The sequence below is a fragment of the Pseudophryne corroboree genome, chromosome 1, assembly GCF_028390025.1.
Source record: "Pseudophryne corroboree isolate aPseCor3 chromosome 1, aPseCor3.hap2, whole genome shotgun sequence".
In the NCBI taxonomy this organism is placed as follows: Eukaryota; Metazoa; Chordata; class Amphibia; order Anura; family Myobatrachidae; genus Pseudophryne; species Pseudophryne corroboree.
This window is the reverse complement of record NC_086444.1, coordinates 54,707,320-54,729,490: the sequence shown is the minus strand read 5'-3', so window position 1 is coordinate 54,729,490 and position 22,171 is coordinate 54,707,320. Positions and strand designations below refer to the sequence as shown.

Below are 22,171 nucleotides of genomic sequence, written 5' to 3'. Positions count from 1 at the left end.
TGCAGCTCCAGCTCTCCCCAGCGGCGCTGTACACTCCCGAGCCCTGGTTGCCGGGTACCTACAGCAGAGGCTCCGGTTTTCTTCATGTTAGACACACACGGCTGGGGCTCTCCAGGATCGCGTTGCCGCGCTTCGGGAGGTGGTAAGTGGGTCCCGCTCGCGGGACCCGGTCTTTAAGGCGATCCGGCGTGGTCAGTGGGAGGCAGGCCGCGCGCGCTGGCGGTGGACACTGTGGCAGTACAGGCGATCCCACTAGATCACCAGGGCATGGGCGCAGGTCAGGTTTTCTCTTAAAACCGATTTTAATATTGCCCACAGTACCCGGTGGTTTTGCCAGCAAGGGGGATAAGGCTTAGACCTGAAGCCCCTCCCCCAGCCCCAGGGCGCCATTTCTAGCAAGTGTTCCCGCCCTGGAGCTGCATCTCTGTCTTTTCCTCACTCCCTGTCAGTGTCTGCGGCGCCATTATCCCTCAGCTCACTGTTCCTGGGACTGCTTGGACAAATCATCCTATGTAAAGCCGCCTGGTTGTCAGTGCTGTGCCTTTACATGACACTTAAGTATTCTACCTGCCTTTTTAGTCAGTGTTAGTAAGAAAGAGTGCATTTAGTCAGGGGTTTATAGTACAATTACCCTGTGATATACATCCAGTTCTTACTGTGTAGTGTTATAGCTATTGACTATATAGCTGTGTAAGCTAGTCCAGTGCAGTATTATTGTCTGTAATAACCTCTGCATTGTACAAACTGTGACTATCTGTGTGTGCATTGATAGCTGAGTGGTGTCCATTTCGTGTCTTTCACTCAACCTGCTATCCCTATATTCTATAACCTGAGGGGACTTGGTGCGTCAGGTTTTATCTAATATAGGATTTTCACAAAGATATACTGTATTACATATTTTTCTCTGTGATTTAGTCACCATATCTCTCCTTTATCTCTGCTGGTGCTGACTACACTGCGCAGGGGTTTGGGTTTAGAGGTATAGTGCTGCTAATAATTGTACTGTGTTACCTCATACTGCAAGTTATATCATGTCTGCTTCTGAGGGTAACGGTTCTGGGGCGGAACACACTGCTGGTGTTGCTGAAGCCACAGGCACATATGGGGAGAATATAGCAGCTGTGGGCTCTGGTTCTGGGGGCTCTTTGCCCCCCAGTGGGACTGTGGCAACGGAGGCACATACTGACCCTCCGTGGGCCGCTTTTTCCACGCTTCTGCATACGCTAGTTCATAAACTAACACCCCCTATGGGACCCCCAATGCCGGTACAACCGTATGTGGTCCCTGCGGCTAACCTGCCGTGGGCGGACGATTTATCTGCTCAATTAAAGAAGTTGAACCAGTCCCTGACTACTAAAAAGTCTGACCATCGCTCGCCTAAGTCCAAGAGGTCCTCTAAGCGAGCGCTCGTCTCCTCGCAATCCACTGCTGTCACTGACACCTCGTCTGATGAAGACAGCACATACACTGACCCCACAGGTTCTGACTCAGATACGGCTGATGGGGAGGCTAGTTCACATGTGGATGTTCCTGATCTTTTAGAGGCTATTAAGTTAATTCTGCAGATTACGAATGATCCCGAGCCATCCATTCCTCCTAAGAAACCAGATAGGTTCAAGCGTCAGAAGGTGATTAAACAAGTTTCACCACACTCTGACCACCTAGTGGATATACGTCAGGAACCCTGGCAAAGCCCGGGTACGAAGTTTGTGCCTCAAAAGAAGATGCTGGCTCGCTATCCCCTCGCGCCAGAGCTGTCTAAGAATTGGGAAACGCCTCCTCCAGTAGACTCACATGTGGCTAGGATGGTGGTTTCCTCAGCTCTACCTGTCACTACCGTCACGTCTCTAAAAGAGCCTACGGATAAATGTGTCGAGGGTTGTCTGAAAGCGATTTACACCCTCACGGGTGCTGCACAAAGGCCCACTATTGCAGGAACATGGGCGGCAGAGGCTATTGAAGCATGGGCCTTGGAGTTAGAAGCTGAAATCTCCTCTGACCATGCTAGACAATGCTTGTAATATATTGTCACAGCTTCTCGCTATATTAAAGAGGCGGCTTCTGATGCCGGTATCCTAGCAGCCAAGGCCTCTATTACGTCAGTCCTGGCTCGCAGGATACTGTGGCTGAGATCCTGGTCTGTGGATCTGGACTCTAGAAAATTCCTGGAGGTACTTCCTTTCAAGGGGGATATTCTGTTTGGGGCGGACTTAAATAAGATAGTGGCTGACTTGGCTACTGCCAAAACTGCCTGTCTGCCTAATACAGCTCCTTCTGTGTTGAAGGCCAAAGGCACGTCCTTTCGCCCCTTTCGTCCTTCAGGTAAAGCAAAAGGTCAGGCGTACCATAAGCAGGCCCGCACTTCCAAACCTGGTAAGCCGAAGCCCAAAAGAGCCTGGGCTGCCCATCAACCAGCAGCCAAGACCGATAAGCCTGCCGCATGACGGGGCGGGCCTCCCCCTGGGGGATCCCAGGGTGGGGGGCCGGCTTCTAGGGTAAACCCAGGAATGGTTGAAGACCACTTCAGATGCCTGGGTACGGGAAGTCGTCACTCGAGGTTACGCCATAGCCTTCAAAAACCGCCCCCTCATCGATTTTGCCAGACAGACGTCCCGTCGGACCAGACAAAGGCAAACACTCTGTATTCGGTGGTACAGACCCTCCTGGATACAGGAGTCGTAGTACAGGTGCCTCTTGATCAGAGGGGCCGGGGGTACTATTCTCCGCTGTTTCTAGTCCCGAAACCGAATGGGTCCTCCCGGCCCATTCTCAACCTCAAGGCACTGAACAAGTTTGTGAAGGTTTCCAAGTTCCGTATGGAAACCCTTCGCTCTATAGTTCTGGCCTTGGAACCTGGGTACTACATGGTAACCCTGGACATACAGGATGCTTATCTGCATATTCCTATAGCAGTGTCACATCAGCAATACCTGAGGTTCGCTATTGGCAACCTCCATTACCAGTTTTGGGTGTTACCTTTTGGTTTAACAACGGCTCCGCGAGTATTCACCAAAGTCATGGCGGTGATGACGGTGGTACTCCGCCGTCAAGGGGTCAGGATACTGCCGTATCTGGACGACTTGTTAATCCTGGCAAATTCCCCAGATCTTCTCCTGCGTCATCTGGATATGACGGTCCGGTTTCTACAAGCCCACGGGTGGCTCATCAACTGGAAGAAATCCTCCCTGGTCCCTGCTCAGAGCATGGTGCATCTGGGAGCGCTGTTGGACACTCACAACCAGAGGTTGTTCTTGTCTCAGGAGAAAGTCCTGAAACTTCAGGACAGGATTCATTGCTTCCTTTCTCGTCCGCAAGTGTCGATACATTCGGCAATGCAGGTGCTGGGCCTCATGGTATCAGCATTCAACATGGTAGAGTATGCTCAATTCCATTCTCGCCCCCTCCAGAAGCTGATTCTAGCCAAGTGGGACGGCCTGCCTCACCGGGTCGGGTCTCAAATGATCTCTTTGACTCCGGAGGTCCGTCTGTCGCTGCTCTGGTGGCTCCAGGACCGACAATTGTGCAGAGGCCGTCCCTTCTGGATATCCAACTGGGTCCTGTTGACGACAGATGCCAGTCTAAGAGGTTGGGGCGCGGTGCTGCACTCCTTGCAGGGTCGTTGGACCAAGGAGGAATCTCTCCTCTCGATCAACATTCTGGAATTGCGGGCGGTCTTCAATGCGTTGAACCTAGCCCAGCATTTGATTCAGAACCGTCCTGTTCAAGTACAGTCGGACAACGCCACCACAGTGGCTTACATAAATCATCAAGGCGGCACTCGAAGCTGTTTGGCTATGAAGGTAGACTCACGGATTCTACAGTGGGCAGAACGCCATCTACCGGCAATATCGGCAATATTCATTCCGGGGGTCCTGAATTGGGAAGCGAGTGGGGCCCCCATCCAGAAGTGTTTCAACTCCTCGTGGAAAGGTGGGGTCTTCCAGATGTGGATCTGATGGCGTCTCGACACAATCACAAGGTTCCGGTCTTCGGAGCAAGGACAAGGGATCCTCAAGCAGCATTCGTGGATGCGCTGGCAGTGCCGTGGAGGTTTCGGCTGCTGTACATGTTCCCTCCGGTGTCACTCCTGCCCAGTGTTAGGGGCCGCGGTCCGGGACTTCCTCCTGGCCCGGCGCCTAGCAACTAGGGACGCCGAGCACGCTTAGCCGCCGGGTCCCTAGCAACGGGGACGCCACGGACGGACCGCGTTCCCCGTTGCTGGGTTGATTATTTAACTGTGCACACATGTTTTCTGGTCGTGCAGCAAGGCAGCTGCACGATATTCATTGTATCAGGCTCTGGACTCTGATTGGAGGATTCCCTGCTAAATACCTTCTCAGTGCCTCACACAGACGCCGGTGATAGTTTCCTGCATGCTGCTCATGTTGGTGAACGTCTGTTCCTGGTCTGCTGTGCCCGGTCATTCCAGTCCTCTGAGTTCCTGAGTCTTGGTGTTTGTCATCTCATCCCAAGGAGTTCTCCTGGTCCTCATTTACCTGTGACAGTCTTTAGAGGATCTCGTTTGGTCTCGTGAGTGGCGGCTCTGCCGCGTGCTGCGGCCTAGGCCGCTTTATATTGTGTTCTGGTTTTAGAGCATTTGCGGAGGTATCCGCTTCCACGGTCCTCTCCGGAACTCGGCGGTGCCGTGTAGGAGAGTGGACAAGTGGAGTATTTTGGTTGTTCTTTTCCCTGGCGGTAATCCGCGCATACTTTAGTTTTAGGTTTGTTAGTAGCCCCTGGCCTTGTTGTTTAGTTAGAGGGCCCCTTGTTATCACCCTGTCTCGGTTCACTCTTTGTCTCTCATTAAGACTTGAGGGGGCATCGGAGTTGGGCAGACGTAATCCGCCCTTCAAACGCGGCTGCCATGGGTCCAAGCAACCATAGTCTCGCAAGAGTGTACTGACAGCACGGGCGAGACAACGGAGATAGGGCGCCAGGGGCTATTCCCATTCCTTTCCCCTTTCCCAGCATTACGTTCTGGTATTCAGGTCCTTTCATATAAGATCACCCCAGGCCTGAGTATTAGAATCATAACATTATCACCGGCCCTAAAAACTTAAAAAAAAAAAAAAAAGGGGTTTTTAAATTTTTTCCTATTCAGTTTTGGTAAGAGTTAACCGGCTTCATGAATCCGGCAGGGTTAGGACCAAATCCCGGTCAGCTTTTAGTTAACCAAATTCAAGAACTTACTCAGATGGTTCAGGACCTTTCTCTTCGGGTGAGATCGCAGGAAGATCTTTTGCGAGCCTCCCCGAGGGTGGTCCCAGAACCAAAGATGCATTTACCCGACCGTTTTTCGGGTAACTGAAAAGATTTTTTTAATTTTAAAGAAGCTTGTAAGCTATATTTTCGTTTAAGGCCTAGTTCCTCTGGTACTGAATCTCAGCGGGTTGGGATTATTATGTCGTTACTCCAGGGGGATCCACAGACCTGGGCGTTTGGGTTAAAAGCTGAAGATCCTGCTTTGTTATCTGTAGACGCCTTTTTTAAATCATTAGGTCTGTTGTATGATGACCCAGATAGAGAGGCGTCAGCTGAGAGTCACCTGCGTGCTCTCAAACAAGGTAAAAATCCAGCAGAGGTGTATTGTACCGAATTTCGCCGCTGGTCGAACGACTGTGGCTGGAATGACCCAGCCCTGCGCAGTCAGTTTCGCCTCGGTTTATCTGAACTTATTAAAGACAGTCTCCTCCAGTACCCCGCTCCTGAGACTCTCGATAAACTCATGGAGCTTGCTATAAAAATAGATCGTCGTCTCCGAAAGCGGAGGGCTGAAAGAGGAACAACTGTTAGGCCTAGTCCTTGTGTTTATACCTTTCCAGAGGACGTCGAGGAGCCCATGCAGATGGGTCTCTCCCGGCTGTCCCCAGAGGAAAGAACCAGAAGATTAAGTTCTGGTCTTTGTTTGTACTGTGGTGGTAAGGGACATATTGCTCGCAACTGCCCGAACAAGTCGGGAAACGCTCTAACCAAGTGAATTGTGAGGGGGTTCACTTAGGTCTGCAGCTTATCTCCTCAAATGACTCTGTCTTAGTCCCTGTTAAGATTTCCTTTGGCAGCCTCAGTTCATTGGTGTCGGCCTTTGTCGACAGTGGAGCTGCAGGAAATTTTATGGATTTAACTTGGGCTAAGGCCTTAGGCATTCCACAGATACCGTTGGATAAACGTATCACCATGCACGAGTTAGATGGGGGTCCGCTTTCCAATGGGATAATTACTCACCGCACACCTCCAGTATTACTTACAGTAGGAGCCTTACATTCTGAAGATATAGAATTCTACCTTACACATTGTCCGGCAGTTCCTGTAGTTTTGGGTCACCCTTGGCTTGCCTTTCATAATCCCACCATTGATTGGTGGTCCGGGGAGATTTCCCAATGGGGTCCTTTTTGTGTTAAGGAATGTATTTCTTATCCAGTCCGGGTTGCAGCAATCGTCCCAGAGCTTATTCCTGTGGAATATCAGGATTTTGCCGATGTGTTCTCCAAAGGCAATGCGGACATTCTGCCTCCCCATCGGTCCTACGATTGTGCAATTGAGTTAGTACCAGGTGCCACTTTGCCTAAAGGGAGATTATATGCCCTGTCCGGGCCAGAAACCACGGCCATGAATAATTACATTCAGGAAAGCCTTAAAAAAGGTTTTATTAGGCCTTCAAAATCTCCGTTGAGTGCAGGATTTTTCTTTGTTGAGAAAAAAGATGGGTCACTTAGACCATGTATTGATTTTAGGGCTCTGAATAAGATCTCTGTGAAAAACACCTATCCTTTGCCATTAATTTCAGTGCTTTTTGATAAGTTACGCTCCGCCGTGATCTTTTCGAAAATTGATCTTAGGGGAGCTTACAACCTCATCCGAATAAAATCTGGGGATGAGTGGAAGACGGCTTTCAGCACTCAGTCGGGTCACTATGAATACCTGGTGATGCCGTTCGGCCTGTCAAATGCTCCGGCGGTTTTTCAAGACCTCATTAACGATGTTCTCCGTGACTTCCTTGGGAAGTTCGTGGTCGTTTATCTTGACGACATTTTGATATACTCTGAGTCTATGGAACAACATGTTACCCAGGTGCGTCTGGTTCTTCAAAAATTACGAGAGAATCATTTATATGCCAAGCTTGAGAAGTGTGATTTTCACATCACAGAGGTGTCTTTCTTGGGGTACATTATTTCTCCCCAGGGATTTTTCATGGAACCGAAAAAACTCCAGGCCATCCTTAATTGGGCGCAACCCACTAATTTAAAAGCAATTCAGCGCTTTTTAGGGTTTGCTAATTATTATAGGCGGTTCATTCATACTTTTTCTGACCTGGTCGCTCCCATAGTAGCTTTGACTAAAAAAGGAGCAGATCCCTCCAATTGGTCGCTTGAAGCTGAGTTAGCCTTCCGGGCCTTGAAGCAGGCCTTTGTCTCAGCTCCTGTCCTCAGACATCCTAATCCGGAACTTCCCTTTATTGTGGAGGTTGATGCCTCAGAGGTTGGAGTGGGGGCTATCCTTTCTCAGGAAGATCCGGAGTCTCAGGAGTTACATCCTTGTGCCTTCATGTCCAGGAAATTCTCCTCCGCTGAATCCAACTATGACGTTGGTAATCGGGAATTACTGGCAGTAAAATGGGCTTTCGAGGAATGGAGGCATTGGATGGAGGGAGCTAGGCATACTATTACTGTTTTTACGGACCATAAGAACCTGCAATATATTGAATCAGCTAAACGGCTTAATGCTCGGCAGGCACGTTGGGCATTGTTTTTTACTCGTTTCAGGTTTATAATCACCTTCAGGCCTGGTTCCAAGAATACGAAAGCTGATGCCCTGTCACGTTGCTTTCTTCCGGTTCACAATAGCAATCCTGTTACTACCCCCATAGTTCCATCTTCAGTCATCCGGGCAGGCCTCACACAGGATTTATTTACTCAGTTAAACCAGCTTTAACACCAAGCTCCTAGACTTACTCCTGCTGGTCGTCTTTTTGTCCCTGAATTTTTGAGAGGCACAGTTTTAACTGAGTTTCATGACAACAAAGTCTCGGGGCATCCGGGTATCACTAAGACCTTGGAGTTAGTCTCTCGCTCAGTGTGGTGGCCTAGTCTTTCTAAAGACGTTAAGGAATTCGTCCATTCCTGTCAGGTTTGTGCACAGTATAAGGTTCCTCGTTCGTTGCCTATCGGGCAACTTATGCCTTTAGCCGTTCCTCTCAGGCCATGGTCTCATATTTCCATGGATTTCGTGGTGGACCTTCCCCTTTCAGCCGGATTGCGAGTCATTTGGGTGGTAGTGGACCGTTTTAGTAAAATGGCTCATTTCATTGCTCTTCCCCGATTACCCTCTGCTCAAGGGTTGGCTGTTTTGTTCCTCCGCCATGTGTTCAGGCTCCATGGTTTGCCCACTGATGTTGTCTCTGATCGGGGTCCACAATTCATCGCACGATTCTGGAAACGTTTTTGTGCCTCTTTGAAGATGAAACTGTCTTTAACATCGGGTTACCATCCACAGTCTAACGGGCAAACCGAACGAGTCAACTAAGTCATTAAAACAGTACTTACGCTTGTATTCGGCCAAACTCCAGAATGATTGGTCCGAGTTTCTTCCTTTGGCCGAATTTGCTTATAATAACTCTTGTCATTCCTCCACCAAGGAGTCCCCATTCTTTTCAGTCTTTGGTTTTCATCCTAGAGCCAACTCTTTTTTCCATCATTCTCCAGTTTCCTCGTTGACCTTAACCTCCCATCTCAGAGCAATTTGGAGAAAAGTGCACCTTGCCCTCAGAAAAGCGGCCTTCCGAGAAAATAAATTTTCTGATAGGCTCCGACGTCCTTGCACTTTTAAGGTGGGAGATAAGGTATGGTTGTCAGCTCGCAACATCAAGCTTCGACAACCCTCGGCTAGACTGGGACCCAAATTTATTGGACCGTTTCTTATCATTAAGAAGGTCAACCCAGTTGCTTTTCGGCTACGCTTGCCAAGATCTCTCAGAATTGGGAATACTTTCCATTGTTCCCTGTTGAAACAATATGTTTCTTCCAGCAGATTTCCTCGGAGGACCTCCCAGGGTAGATCTAAAGTGGATGTGCAGGGACAACAGGAGTTCTTGGTAGAGAAGGTGTTAGATTCAAAAGTTTCCCGGGGTCGGCTTTATTTTTTGGTTCACTGGAAAGGCTATGGTCTGGAGGAAAGGTCTTGGGTCTTGGATAAGGATCTACATGCCCGTAAACTCAAGAGATTATTCTTTCAGGAATTTCCTCAGAAACCTGGCTTTAGGGGTTCGTTGACCCCTCCTCAAGGGGGGGTACTGTTAGGGGCCGCGGTCCGGGACTTCCTCCCGGCCCGGTGCCTAGCAACTAGGGACGCCGAGCGCGCTTAGCCGCCGGGTCCCTAGCAACGCTAGGACGCCGTGCGCGCTGAGCCGCCGGCTCCCTAGCAACGCTAGGACGCCGGGCGCGCCGAGCCGCCAAGACCCTAGCAACGGGGACGCCACGGACGGACCACGTTCCCCGTTGCTGGGTTGATTATTTAACTGTGCACACATGTTTTCTGGTCGTGCAGCAAGGCAGCTGTACGACATTCATTGTATCAGGATCTGGACTCTGATTGGAGGATTCCCTGCTAAATACCTTCTCAGTGCCTCACACAGACGCCGGTGATAGTTTCCTGCATGCTGCTCACGTTGGTGAACGTCTGTTCCTGGTCTGCTGTGCCCGGTCATTTCAGTCCTCTGAGTTCCTGAGTCTTGGGTGTTTGTTATCTCATCCCAAGGAGTTCTCCTGGTCCTCATTTACCTGTGACAGTCTTTAGAGGATCTCGTTTGGTTTCGTGAGTGGCGGCTCTGCCGCGTGCTGCGGCCTAGGCCGCTTTATATTGTGTTCTGGTTTTGGAGCATTTGCGGAGGTATCCGCTTCCACAGTCCTCTCCGGAACTCGGCGAGTGGACAAGTGGAGTATTTTGGTTGTTCTTTTCCCTGGCGGTAATCCGCGCATACTTTAGTTTTAGGTTTGTTAGTAGCCCCTGGCCTTGTTGTTTAGTTAGAGGGCCCCTTGTTATCACCCTGTCTCGGTTCACTCTTTGTCTCTCATTAAGACCTGAGGGGGCATCGGAGTTGGGCAGACGTAATCCGCCCTTCAAACGCGGCTGCCATGGGCCCAAGCAACCATAGTCTCGCAAGAGTGTACTGACAGCACGGGCGAGACAACGGAGATAGGGCGCCAGGGGCTATTCCCATTCCTTTCCCCTTTCCCAGCATTACGTTCTGGTATTCAGGTCCTTTCATATAAGATCACCCCAGACCTGAGTATTAGAATCATAACACCCAGGGTAATTCGGAAGTTCAAGCAAGAAAAAGGAAATCTGCTTCTCAAAGCTCCGGCGTGGCCCAGACGGCACTGGTTCTCAGACCTGCAAGGCCTATCGTCAGAGCAGAGCGTCAACTTCTACTTCCACAACGCCCAGACCTCCTCGTTCAGGGCCCCTGTGTCTACCAGGACCTAGCCCGGCTGTCTTTGACGGCGTGGCTCTTGAAGCTTCCGTCTTAAGCGCTAAGGGTTTTTCTGAAGAGGTCATTAAAACTATGTTGCGGGCCCAGAAACCGGGCTCTGCTCGGATTTACCATCGGGTCTGGCATTCCTACTTGGTGCGCCATTATGACGCTTCCAAGTTTAGTACAGCCAAACTTTTGGCTTTTCTACAGCAGGGCCTAGATTTAGGCCTGCGTCTGGCCTCCCTCAAGGTTCATATTTCTGCCTTGTCGGTGTGGTTTCAGAGAAAAATTGCGACTTTACCTGATGTTCATACTTTCACTCAGGGTGTGTTGCGTATCCAACCTCCCTATGTCCCGCCTGTGGCTCCTTGGGACTTGTCGGTGGTTTTGGAGGCATTGCAGGAGCCTCCATTTAAACCTCTTGGTTCAGCTGACCTTAAGTGGCTTTCCCTTAAGGTGGTGTTCTTGCTGGCTATTGCCTCTGCTAGAAGAGTGTCGGATTTGGGTGCCTTGTCTTGTAGTTCCCCATATCTGATTTTCACCGTGACCGGGCGGTTCTTAGGACTCGTACCGGATATTTACCTAAGGTGGTTTCTTCGTTCCACCTTAATCAGGAGTTTGTGGTTACAGCTTTTGTCTCTCCTGATTTGTCTCCCAAAGAGCGGTCTTTGGATGTGGTACGGGCTCTCCGTATCTATGTGAAGAGAACTGCTTCTATTCGAAAGTCTGATTCTCTCTTTGTTTTGTTTGGATTTCACAAACGTGACTGGCCTGCTCACAAGCAGATTCTGGCCAGGTGGATTAGAATGGTGATTGCGCATGCTTATGTGAAGGCTGGTCTGTCAGCTCCTGTTCATATTACGGCCAATTCTACTCGGTCTGTTGGACCTTCTTGGGCGGCCAAACGTGGTGCGACCATTGATCAATTGTGCAAGGCGGCTACGTGGTCCTCCGGGAACACATTCATAAGGTTCTATGCCTTCGATACTGCCGCTTCCCAGGATGCTTCCTTTGGACGCCGGGTTCTTGTGCCCGCTACAGTGCGTCCCCTCCCATGAGGAACTGCTTTAGGACATCCCCATTGTCCAGACTTGTGGAGCCCAGTGTACCCCGCAGCAGAAAACGAGTTTTATGGTAAGAACTTACCCTTGTTAAAACTCTTTCTGCGAGGTACACTGGGCTCCACAAGGCGCCCACCCTGACGCACTTAGCTTCTTTGGGTTGATATGGCATTAGCCGCTGACACTTCTCTTGTCGTGAGAGTGTGGTGTATGTGGCTACTAACCGTTGTCATCTCTTTTCCTGCTACTGCATTGGGCTGGTTAACTAAACTGAGCTCCTGTGCTGGGAGGCGGGGTGATATAGGAGGCAGCGCTGTGCATTCTGGGAACAGTCAAAGCTTTGAGCCTGTTGGTGCCTCGGATCAAGATCCTACTCTACACCCCATTGTCCAGACTTGTGGAGCCTAGTGTACCTCGCAGAAAGAGTTTTAACAAGGGTAAGTTCTTACCATAAAACTCGTTTTTTACACGTATGTGTTTGATTCTGAAGACGGTATTAAATTACCGAAATGTTGATTTAGCACCTTTGACCTGAGTCGTTATTTCTATCAAGCCCCGTGAGTGCCACTGCCGCTTCAAGATGTTTATCAGGGTTTTGGACCTATTTGGAGGCAACTGGGCATTGTCCGTATTAGGAGGGAGTGCCGGCACTTGATCCACTTGTGTGTATATATATATATATATATATATATTTATATATTAGAGATAAGCGGGTTCTGTTCTCAGAGAACCGAACCTCCCCGGAGTTCCTGTCATGAGCCCGGAACCGAGTCAGGCTTGGGTTTTCCCGCCTGACTCGGAAACCAGAATGAGGCAAAACGTCATCATCCCGCTGTCGGATTCTCGCGGGGTTTGGATTCCATATAAGGAGCCGCGCGTCCCCGCCATTTTCACTCCGGCATTGGAGAGTGTAGAGAGAGGACGTGTCTCCGTCCTCTCAGTGTCCTCAGTGTCCGTGTCTTGTGCTGCATCAGTCCAGTCACAGTGATGGTGTCCTCTGCTGCCATATGTCCAGTGCTGCTGTATAAGTCCAGTCCAGTGGTGCTGTGTTGTGCTGCATCAGTCCAGTGGTGGTGTCTTGTGCTGCATCAGTCCAGTCACAGTGGTGGTGTCCTCTGCTGCCATATGTCCAGTGTAGCTGTGTAAGTCCAGTCTATTGCAGTGGTGCTGTGTTGTCCTACATCAGTCCAGTGGTGGTGTCCCTGTGCTGCTGCATATGTCAGCAGGGACGTGCAGTCAGGGGAGGCAGTGCCTCCCCTGTCATTAATGATTACAGTAATACAAAGTAGATACTTATGACACATATTCTGTGTCATAAGTATCTTCTTTATAGTATTCTAATAATTTTAAGGCATAAAATAAGCTTGGGAGGCACTGATAGCAAGTGCCTCCCGTTGACAACGGTAACGGGATAGAGCGGGGGGCGGAGCCAAGCACTGGGCTCTAAAAGCCCATTGAAAAAAAGCAGTGAAAGCGGCACTTATACATGTGCCAGCGAGGCACATGTGATTGGACAGCGGATCCAGTGCTGGATACTCTGATCCAATCACAGATACGAAGACCGGAGCAAGGCTCACCTCTCTTCATTCCCCCTGACACCTGTCCTGCTGGGGGTGATGTGAGCCTTCCTGACGCCTGGTGCGTCCATTACACCGCAGCTGGCAGCGCCGGGGAGGCCGGAAAGCAAGGTACAGCTAATTAGCAGCGCCGAACCTGGAGGCAGTGGCGGAGGTAAGCTGGGAGTGCATATTGCAGCGGCACTTGCCAGGGGCGCTGACAGAGGGAGGAGCGCCGCCCGGCTGTGCCACCCGCGGCCATGAGGCATCATGGGAGCTGTAGACCGACCCGGGTGCTCAGCTAGGTGCCGGAGGCCACAGAACGGTGATTAGAGAACTACATTTCCCAGAGATCTCTGGGAACTGCATCTGGCTGCTGTCCGATTTTGTTACTTGGTTCGCAGGGGGCTGGCTGAGGGGGGCTTCTCTGGCTCCGCTCATCATAAGGGGGAGACTGCAGGAGGAGTAGGACAGTGCTGGGGCTGCCCTAGAAGCAAGGCAACAAAGGCAGCTTCCAGGTACCGGTCCTGGGGCATGACGAGACGGTATAACGGGGCTTAAAATAACAGAAGAAAACACTGCAGTCTGTATACTGAAATTAATATTAATTTATCAAGTGCGGCACAGAAGGGGAGGGGAGGGAGAAGGGAATATATGGTGGTGTGTGGGACAGAACTGTGTATGTCATGAATTGTTGTTACAGTATAGTACCCCCAATTCACATTACGACATACAATTTACCCAGTTCATATTATACCACATTACAATGAGCAGGTCTAGGGGCGTAACTTATTTTTTCTAGGACCCAAGGCAAAAGTTTGTAAGGATGTAAAGGCCCCTATGTATCACCCAATGGGGTAAAATGTATATAACACATTTAACTGTGACAGGGAAGGTGGCTCCTTTCAGCTTTGGGCCTGATAGCTACTGCACTTTCTGCACCTATGGTAGCTATGCCCTTGCCTGTGGGCACTGTAGAATGACATGTCAGATTGCTACTTTATTAGATGTTCTAGATTGCATCCTCAGTAGGAGGTGGTCCCGATCATTGTTTACCTGCATCGCATTAGCGGAGCAGTGAGAATTTTGTTAATGTTAATACCTATGTAAAACTGGTTTTAAGTGTAAATATGATTTTAGAAAAAGAATAAGTCAAGGCAGTTCTTCTAATTATTTTATGCTTCTGGTTTTATAAGCCCATGTACATTTGAAGATCCATTTTACATAGGGATCAATGATGCCAAATCGTAGCTGCAGACGATGCTGACTGCTGCTCCCTCGTGGGGGATTTATTCCTGTGTGTGACATAACATGTATAAGGGGTACTACTGTGTGGTGTAATGTGAATAAGGGGCTATAGTGTGGTGTAATATGAATAAGGGGCTATAGTGTGTGGTGTAATGTGTATAAGGGGTACTACTGTGTTGTGTAATATGAATAAAGAACACTACTATGCAGTATAATGTGAGTAAGGGGTACTACTATGGAGTAATGCAAATAAGGGGACTACTGTGTGCTGTAATGTGAATAAGGGGACTACTGTGTGCTGTAATGTGAATAAGGGGACTACTGTGTTGTGTAATGTGAATAAGGGGACTACTGTGTCGTGTAATGTGAATAAGGGGACTACTGTGGCTGTAATGTGTATAAGGGGACTATTGTGTGCTGTAATGTGAATAAGGGGACTACTGTGTTGTGTAATGTGAATAAGGGGACTACTGTGTCGTGTAATGTGAATAAGGGGACTACTGTGGCTGTAATGTGAATAAGGGGACTACTGTGGCTGTAATGCAAATAAGGGGACTACTGTGTGCTGTAATGTGAATAAGGGGACTACTGTGTGCTGTAATGTGAATAAGGGGACTACTGTGTGCTGTAATGTGAATAAGGGGACTACTTTGTCGTGTAATGTGAATAAGGGGACTACTGTGGCTGTAATGTGAATAAGGGGACTACTGTGTGTTGTTATGTGAATAAGGGGCACTACTGTGTGGCGTAATTTTAATTGGGGGTACTATTCTGTGGCCATGTCTCTTCCCCACAAGACCATGCCCCTTTTTCTCTGTGCGCTGTCCCTATTTGTAACATGGGAGGCGCCAGTTCCTTACTTTGGCAGGGGCGCACAGACCAATAGATACACCCCTCAGCTGGCAGTGCCGGGGAGGCTGGAGCGCAAGTAGCAGATAATCAGCGGCGCCGGACTTGAAGGCAGTGGCGGAGGTAAGCTGGAAGTGCTCTGTGCAGCGGCGCCTGGTGCTCTCCATTACACCTCAGCTGGCAGTGCCAGTGAGGCCGGAGAGCAAGGTGCAGATAATCAGCGGCACCGGACCTGGAGGCAGTGGCGGAGGTAAGCTGGAAGTGCATTGTACAGCCCGGTGCTCTCCTCCTCCTTTCAGGTAGCATCCTCAGCAGCGCCCGCCTGTCACCAGGCGCTGCACAGTACGCACAGTGACCCTGGAGTCACCCATAAGTGTATGGCCCATACATACACATAAGGGGTCACATACCATCACATCTAGAGTGCCTATAAGGGAGACCTCAGTACATGTACTCGGGGAATGGGGACTGGCAGCCAGAATAGAATGTTGAGCTCCAAGCAGACGATGCGTGACTCCTGAGTATTACTATAACATAGTGGCTGTATAGACGCCAGTGCGTGTGCTGCCTCGCACCAGGCACATCATGTACTGGGGATGTACTGGAGAAGCCAGTGCCTCCCCAGCCATTGACATCACCGCACGTCACTGGTCCAGTGGTACTGCCGTATATGAAAAAACAATGTGTTCCCTAATGCACACTGAGTGAAAAATATTACTACATAATAATCAGATAATACGGAGATCTTAGTTGCGTATATCTGCAGATATTGGCCCTCATTCCGAGTTGTTCGCTCGCAAGGCGATTTTAGCAGTATTGCACACGCTAAGCCGCCGCCTACTGGGAGTGAATCTTAGCTTCTTAAAATTGCGAACGATGTATTCGCAATATTGCGATTACACACCTCGTAGCAGTTTCAGAGTAGCTTCAGACTTACTCGGCATCTGCGATCAGTTCAGTGCTTGTCGTTCCTGGTTTGACATGACAAACACACCCAGCGTTCGCCCAGACTCTCCTCCGTTTCTCCAGCCACTCCCGCGTTTTTTCCGGAAACGGTAGCGTTTTTATCCACACGCCCATAAAACGCCGTGTTTCCGCCCAGTAACACCCATTTCCTGTCAATCACACTACGATCGCCGGAGCGAAGAAAAAGCCGTGAGTAAAAATCCTATCTTCATAGCAAATTTACTTGGCGCAGTCGCAGTGCGGACATTGCGCATGCGCACTAAGCGGAAAATCGCTGCGATGCGATGAAATTTACCGAGCGAACAACTCGGAATGAGGGCCATAGGGTTAAGCCCCCATGCCGATCGGCAAGGCGTCTCCGTCACTGGGGGTCCCTAATACTAGGTATGGGTCCGGGGTGCAGAATTACAGAATTACCCCTCCCTTTTAGCACCTGAGTGACATCACAATCTGATTGAGCAGCTTGCCACTATATGTGAATTGTACTGCCGTATAAATCCAGTGATCCTGCCGTATAATTCAGTGGTACTGGCATATAAATCCAGTGATCCTGCCGTATAATTCCAGTGGTACTGGCATATAAATCCAGTCCACTGATACTGCCTATATGTCCATTGATACTGCCATATATGTCCAGTGGTACTGCCGTATAAATCCAGTGATCCTGCCGTATAAATCCAGTGATCCTGCCTTATAATTCCAGTGATCATGCCATATAATTCCAGTGGTACTGGCGTATAAGTGCAGTGATCCTGCCGTATAATTCCAGTGGTACTGGCATATAAGTCCAGTCCAGTGATACTGCCGTATGTGTCCAGTGATACTGCCGTATATGTCCAGCGGTACTGACGTATAAATCCAGTGATCCTGCCGTATAATTCCAGTGATAATGCCATATAATTCCAGTGGTACTGGCGTATAAATCCAGTCCAGTGATACTGACATAAATGTTCAGTGATACTGCCATATGTGTCCAGTGATAATGCCGTATATGTCCATTGACACTGCCGTAAATGTCCAGTGGTACTGACGTATAAATCCAGTGATCCTGCCGTATAATTCCAGTGATCCTGCTGTATAATTCCAGTGGTACTGGCGTATATGTCCAGTGATACTGCCGTATATGTCCAGTGATACTGCCGTATATGTCCATTGATACTGCCGTATATGTCCATTGATACTTCCGTAAATGTCCAGCGGTACTGCCATATAAATTCAGTGATCCTGTCATATAATTCCAGTGGTACTGGCGTATAAGTCCAGTGATCCTGCCATATAATTCCAGTGGTACTGGCGTATAAGTCCAGTCCAGTGATACTGCCGTATAAATCCAGTGATACTGCCGTATATGTCCAGTGATACTGCCGTATATGTCCATTGAAACTGCCGTATATGTACAGCGGTACTGCCGTATAATTCCATATAATTCTGTATAAATCCAGTCCAGTGGTGCTACCATATAAGTTCAGTGGTGCTCTCCTGTTCTGTTTATTATTTACTCCAAATAAAGGGGTTATTAATATTTAATCCAAATAATTTTCACTGGGTTTGCCCTGTGTGGTGTAGAGGTACAATCTCCTGTACCGCATATAGGTGGTCATTCCGAGTTGTTCGCTCGCTGCTATTTTTAGCAGAATTGCTAATAGGCAGCTAATATGCACAGCAGGGCGCACGCGCTAAGCAATTTTACACAAAACTATGCTATTTTACTCACGGGCGAACAAAGCTTTTCAATCTCTCTGCTGATCGTAGTGTGATTGACAGGTGTTTCTGGGCGGAAACTGGCCGTTTTCAGGGAGTGTGCTAAAAAACGCAGGCGTGACAGGAAAAAACGCAGGAGTGGCTGGATGGACGCTGGGTGTGTTTGTGACTTCAAACCAGGAACTAAACAGGTGATCGCAATCTAAGAGTAGGTCTGGAGCTACTCAGAAACTGCAAGGAAATACTTAATAGCAGAATTGCTAATCTTTCGTTAGCAATTCTGCTATGCTAAGATACACTCCCAGAGGGCGGCGGCTTTGCGTTTGCATTTCTGCTAAAAGTAGCTAGCGAGCGAACAACTCGGAATGAGGGCCATTGTTATATAACTCCAGAAAAATAATGGAGTACAAAAATTTGGAGGATAAAATAGGGAAAGATCAGGAACCACTTCCTCCTAGTGCTGAAGCTGCTGCCACTAGCCATGGCATAGACAATGAAATCCCATCAACGTCATCTGCCAAGGCCGACGCCCAATGTGATACTAAGGGGCGTGTAAAAGCCAGTCCAGTTCCTGATATTGAAATTGAAGATGTCACTATTGAAGTACACCAGGATGAGGATATGGGTGTTGCTGGCGCTGAGGAGGAAGTTGACGATGAGGATTCTGATGGTGATGTGGTCTGTTTAAATCAGGCACCGGGGGAGACACCTGTTGTCCGTGGGATGAAGAAGCCCATTGTGATGCCTGGGCAAAATATAAAAAAATCCCCCTCTTCGATGTGGAATTATTTCTCCACAAATCCACACAACAGGTGTCAAGCCATGTGTTGCCTCTGTCAATCTGTAATAAGTAGGGGTAAGGATGTTAACCACCTAGGAACATCCTCCCTTATACATCACCTGCTGCGCATTCATCAGAAGTCAGTGTTGTGAAACTTTGGGTAAGAGCGTAAGCAGTCCACTGACACCTGAATCCCTTCTTCCTCTTGTACCCAAGCTTCTGCAAGTGACATCCACCAACTCCCTCAACGTCAACTTCCTCCTCAGTCAGGAACGTCAGTAGTCCTCCAGGCCATGTCACTGGCAAGACTGAGGAGTCCTCTCCTAACTGGGATTCCTCCGGTGGATCCTTGAGTAGTACGCCTGCTGTTGCTGCCGCTGCTGTTGTTGCTGCTGGGAATCGATCGTCATCCCAGAGGGGAAGTTGGAAGACCACTTGTACTACTTCAACTAAGCAATTGACTATCCAACAGTACTTTGTGAGGAAGATGAAATATGACAGCAGTCATCCTTTTGCAAAGCGGATAACTGAGGCCTTGACAGCTATGTTGGTGTTAGACGTGCGTCTGGTATCCACCATTAGTTCAGAAGGACTTAGAGAATTGTTTGAGGTACTGTCCCAGGTACCAAATCCCATCTAGGTTCCACTTCACTAGGCAGGCGATACCAAGAATGTACAGAGATGTCAGAAAAAGTGTCCTCAGTGTACTAAAAAATGCAGTTGTATCCACTATCCACTTAATCATGGACATGTGGACAAGTGGAACAGGGCAGACTAAGGACTATATGACTGTGACAGCCCACTGGGTAGATGTATGGCCTCCCGCAGCAACAACAGCAGCGGCACCAGTAGCAGCATCTCGCAAACGCCAACCCGTTCCTAAGCAGGCTACGCTATGTATCACCGCTTTCCGTAACGGACATGCACAATGGCTTACCCCAATTAGACTCTCCTGGGGATTTTCTGATATCGGATAACGCACCAATATTGTGCGTGCATTACATCTGGGCAAATTCCAGCACAACTTATGTTTTGCACATACAATTAATTTGGTGGTGCAGAATTTTTTTAAAAATGGCAGGGGCATGCAGGAGGTGCTGTTGGAGGCCACTTTCGGAATTCAGCCACCGCGTGCCGAAGACTGGAGCGCCATCAAACACTCCTGAACCTGCCCTGCCATCACCTGAAGCAAGAGGTGGTAACGAGGTGGAATTCAACACTCTATATGCTTCAGAGGATGGAGGAGCTGCAATAGGCCATTCAAGCCTATACATCCACCTACGATATAGGCAAAGGATGGGGAATGCACCTGACTCAAGCGCAGTGGAGAATGATTTCCATCTTGTTCAAGGTTCTCCAACTCTTTGAACTTGCCACACGTGAAGTCAGTTCAGACACTGCCAGCTTGAGTCAGGCCATTCCCCTCATCAGGCTTTTGCAGAAGCAGCTGGAGAAATTGAAGGAGGAGCTAAGATGGAGTGATTCTGCAAAGTATGTGGGACTTGTGGATGGAGCCCTTCATTTACTTTGCCAGGATTCAATGTGTTGAAATCAGAGCACTACATTTTGGCCACCGTGCACGACCCTAGGTTTAAAGCCTATGTTGTATCTCTCATTCCAGCAGACACAAGTCTGCATAGGTTCAAAGACCTGCTGGTGAGAAAATTGTTAACTCAAGTGGAACGTGACCCGTCAACAGCTCCGCCTTCATTTTCTCCCGCAACTGGGGCTGTGAGGAAAAGGATAGGATTTCCTAGCCCACCTGCTGGCGGTGATGTAGGGTAGTCAGGAGCGAGTGCTGACATCTGATCCGGACTGAAGGACCTGCTAATGATTACTGACATGTCTACTGTCACTGCATATGATTCTGTCACCATTGAAAGAATGGTGGATGATTATATAAGTGACAGCATCCAAGTAGGCATGTCAGACGGTCCGTACGTATACTGGCAGGAAAAAGAGGCAATTTGGACGCCCTTGCACAAACTGGCTTTATTTTGCCTAAGTTGACCCCCCCCCCCCCCCCCCCCCCAGTATGTACTCCGAAAGAGTGTTTGTGTTTAGTGCAGCCGGTAACCTTGTCAACGATCGGCGTCGGAGGTTACTTCCACAAAATGTGGAGAAGATGAAGTTCATCAAAATTAATTATAAATTCCTTCGGAAAGACCTTGACCAGCAATTGCCTCCAGAAAGTACACAGGGACCTGTGATGGTGAATTCCAGTGGGGACGAATTAATACTCTGTGAGGAGGAGGATGTACACAGTGAAAAGGGTGAGGAATAAGAGGATGAGGATGAGGTCGACATCTTGCCTCTGTAGAGCCAGTTTGTGCAAGGAGAGATTGATTGCTTCTTTTTTGGTGGGGGCCCAAACAAACCAGTCATTTCAGCCACAGTCGTGTGGCAGACCCTGTCACTGAAATGATGGGTTTGTTAAAGTGTGCATGTCCTGTTTATACAACATAAGGGTGGGTGAGAGGGCCCAAGGACAATTCCATCTTGCACCTCTTTTTCTTCTTTGCATCATGTGCTGTTTGGGGCCTAGTTTTTTTAAGTGCCATCCTGTCTGCCACTGCAGTGCCCCTCCTAGATGGGCCAGGTGTTTGTGCCGCACACTTGTGTCGCTTAGCTTAGTCATAGTCACCTCGGTGCAACCTTTTGGCCTAAAAACAATATTGTGAGGTGTGAGGTGTTCAGAATAGACTGGAAATGAGTGGAAATTAATGTTATCGAGGTTAATAATACCGTAGGATCAAAATTACCCCCAAATTCTGTGAGTTTAGCTGTTTTTATGTTTTTTTCTAAAATCATCCAGATCCAAAACCAAAACACGAAAGGGTGGTTTTGGCAAAACCAATCCAAAACCAAAACACGAGCTGGAAATTAGAACCAAAACCAAAACACAAAACACGAAAAGTGCCAGCCTCACATCTCTCTGTCTGTCTATCTATCTATCTATCTATCTATCTATCTATCTATCTATCTATCTATCTATCTATCTCAGCTTAACAATCTTTTATTAAGTCGATTGAAGTAAGTTGCAATAAAGGTGTCCATCTCCCAGAAGTGCATGGCCTCTGTTGTATCTTCTCTCCTCTGTAGTAGGAGAACACGTGAGAGGGAAGATGACCACACACACCAACTTAGATTCCCTCAGAAGCCACACTTGACCAAACCTAGCAAGAATAAAAGGCAGCAAGGACGTCCTCTGTTTAGGAAAATAGCGCGCCCTCTCTTTGGCAAAAGCGAGCCCTTTAAATAAATATATTTTTAAGGAAAAAGAAATCGCTGATTGTTGAATACATGGAAATATAAATGGAATATAGATATGTGTACCCCCCCCCCCCCCCCCCCCCCACACACACACACATTATATACTTGCTTTCATTATCCATTGAATGTGTTTTTTTTCCCATTTAGAGTTAAAGGAGTTATTATCTTTGGCAGTGGAATTATGTCTTGGCTCGGAGAACACAGCTCACAACAATGATATCAGCGAGCTAGTTTATGAGAGCGCGGTGTTACTGTGCATACACAAACA

General features: G+C 48.6%; 1 long non-coding RNA gene across 1 annotated transcript in view; it reads left to right on the top strand.

The window, feature by feature from the left end:
• Positions 1-22,171, top strand: part of LOC134904534 (uncharacterized) — a 107,172-nt gene that overhangs the window by 68,112 nt on the left and 16,889 nt on the right. The gene's annotated exons all lie outside the window — the stretch shown is intronic.